Genomic DNA, 3,391 nt, shown 5'->3' with positions numbered 1-3,391 from the left:
GAAGGAGCAAGGTAGTTCTCGTCTTTCATGTGCCTTGCTCGTTGCTCATGAAATGGCTCATGGTGGAGCTCTACTCCACTCCTCGCTGCATCATCCCACAAAGGGTTTCTGTTGGCTATTGGCAAATTGTGAGGAAAGTGAAGTTTGATTTTGATACCCAAATCATCCGATGTGTTCCATTTCTTTCCATACCTCGATAACCCCTGCTCCATGGTTAGTGCTCTTCTGTTCTTATTTTGCTAATACTATTATTATATGTTAGTATATTTTTATCTTGTGTTCTCATTTATTGAAAGTAACATATTGATATGAGTATCTAAATATAAGCCAGTGTGTAGTTTTTATAATTAAGACAATACAATGCAAAGTTGTTTCTCATAAAATGGAATTTTAGGGATAGCGGCAGATGGGGAGATACATTGGATGGAGGGACATTTAGTAGTGACACTAAAGTGACTAGTTTCAGAAGCTGCTTTGGCCTCTATAGCCTTGCCTTGAGACCTCTAGAAATGTCATCTCTAGGCCTCTGGATTCTTTCCTTCTTAAGGAAGGAATGCCTGATAAGGACTTTATGCAGAAGAAATTATAGCACAGAGCAGAGCAGGCAGCTTGGCACGATGGAAGAGACACAGGGCTCGTTGCCAAGAAAGTCAGGTTCTTCTGTGTGCTTAGTGTTGGTTGTATGAGCTGGACAAATCATGTTGCTGCCTGGACATTGCTGTCTTCACCTGTAAAATGATGATGATGATGATAATGATGACAACAATGGTGATGACGGAAACTAGCACTTATGAAGCACTTAGTGTAGATGAGCTAATATTCTACATGCTTGACAGCAAGGAACTCATTTAATCTTCACAGTATCGTAATTAAGTAGGTACTGTTTCCTTATTTTACAGATGAGGAAACTGAGACATAAAAAGGTTGAATATATTTCTTAACATCACACAGCAAAGACAAGTTTAGAACCACGCAGTCTGGCCCCAGGGCTCTTGCTCTCAAAGTGGCCCAAGTCCCCTTAAAGTCTAGGATTCTATTTTAAAGAAGGCTTGCATATGTGAAGAAATAGGTGAAATAATGTATTCCAATGGATTTGAAGGCCGTTTAATAACCGCAACCATAAATTAATAGTTTATGTTTCAAAAATACATATCTCTGTATCTATCATCTATCTATCTTCTCTCTCTCTCTCTATCATCTATCATTCATCTATCTATATCTGTCTATCTGCCTATCTATCTGTCTATCTTATCTATCATCTATCTATCTATCTATCTATCTATCTATCTATCTAATCTGTCTATCATCTGTCTAATCTATCATCTATCGTCTATCTATCTATCTGTCTGTCTATCTATCTATCTATCTATCTATCTATCTATCTAATCTATCTACTTATCTATCTATCTATCTTAAATGTAAACCCAGGAATCAATCTGCTCAAGCTGCTCTCAAAATTCTAATATTTAAGTGATGGTTCCTAATAGAAATGAGTAATTATAGCCTGTTGCTAACCACCACTGAAAATTCTGTCAAATTATTTTTCCTCTAATGGCTGTTGGTGTCACAAAAATAACTTTTATTTAAGAAGAGAGAGAAAACAACAACAAAAATAATGGCATGGCAACCAACTCCATTAAAACCCTAATGATATGTAATAACATCATGTAGTTTTGGAACTGTTTTCTCTGAGAAGACCTAAGTGGTGTATAGATTTGATCTCATTCTTTCTTTTATTATCTCTACTGTAGGCTTACCATCATGTAATCTGGTAATGAGCTGTATCTGAGCTCTCCCTACCAGCAGTCTCAGTGTCCCAACCATCTCTGTTTCTTCAGCATCTCAGAGTTGGAAGTTCCCTTTCACACTGTGAATAAAGGGCAGGTGAGCTGTTGAAATGTTCTCCCTTCTTCAAAAATGGATAGTCTAGGTTCATACAGTAAAGGTCTTAGTGACAGCCTGGTTTACTTACTGAAAGCTTCAACTTTTCTTTTAATGCTTAGGATACAGATGTGGTAAAATCCTCCACAGTGATTTCCTGTTAGTGTTCTTGGAGGCAACTGTAGGAATTCCTTGAAAGATAGTGAGCCTGGACCTAAATGCCTTATATACACCCTTTCAATGAATTTCCAATTTAACTCCATCCAGAAGGTTGTAGTTAGGAACATGAACACAATGTAAAAAACTTCTGCAATATCATAGTTACAATGATAGTATATGTAAATGTACACGTTTTGATCACATAATAGAAATTAAATCCAGGAGTGAAAGACATCTTTGTTAGTTTGTCTAGAAAGAAAGGCCAGACATGAAGAGTGAGCTTATCAAAAAAAACTACAAGGTGAGGCTGTGGCTGTTAGGGAGTCCCACAGTTATAACCATTTCTTTGAAAATATCTAGTCAGCATCTATAGGTCTTTCCTTGTAATCTTGAACCAATATTAGAGAGAAAAAAACTTTCTAACTTACGCCTTTGAAATATAATTGATGGCCATGAGCCCCAATAGGCTTGCTAGGTGCTTTCCTGGAAACACAGAGTAAGTATAACAACAGGCCAAGACTAAGATTCATACCGAGATGGAGCTTGACTATGTCCAAACAAGAAGATGGGCTGGGTCCTGTGTCCAACAGTGTTTAGAGTTGTGCTGTCCAATATTCTGGCCACTAGACACATTTAGATATTTCAATTTAAATTAATTAAAATTAAAAATATTTGAAAAATTAGCTCCTCCCTCATACCAGCCACAGTTCAAGTGATCAATAGCCACATGTGGCTGGTGGACACATATTGTACAGTGTGGATATGGAACATTCTATTGATGTAGAAAGTTCTCTTGGATAGGAGTGGTTTAGAGTCAGAGCTTGAACTGCTGGAAAGTGAGCAATCTCAAACTGATTAGAAAGTAAGGGATCACCTGGGGCATCGGTTAATTACACCAAAGGTCAATAACTAAAATTTGGCTAGGGGTGCAAGAAGAGTGACCAGAACATGTGCTGGAGGATGGCTCTTTCCTGCTTAATTGTTGCCCCAAGCCTGGCAGAAAGTGACCTTTTTGGAGGAGAAGGGGATGAGAGCTTTGATTTACTTGTCTTCTACTTCATTTGCAATCTCCTCTTGTCTCTGATGTGAAGTTTAAAGATTTGCCTCTTCCCTTGGTCTTCGGCATTGTATTTTAATATGCTACTACTTATTCTAGAAATTCTTACATCTAGGTTTTACGATTGGTTGGTGTGCTGCTACACAGACCTTACCAGGAACTTTAATGCTATGTACCTCAGGCTTTCTTGCCTGAATGTGTCCTTTGTAGAACTTTGTGTCTGCCTCTAGCTGTCTTTTTCAAGGAGAGAATCTTCCTGAGGACTTCTGCTACTCCAGATTAGGAAGCCCGGAA

The sequence above is a fragment of the Ceratotherium simum genome, chromosome 27 (genome assembly GCF_057802395.1).
Source record: "Ceratotherium simum simum isolate JZ-2026a chromosome 27, ASM5780239v1, whole genome shotgun sequence".
Lineage (NCBI taxonomy): Eukaryota > Metazoa > Chordata > Mammalia > Perissodactyla > Rhinocerotidae > Ceratotherium > Ceratotherium simum.
The sequence above is the reverse complement of the archived record's forward strand: the minus strand, read 5'-3'. Positions refer to the sequence as shown.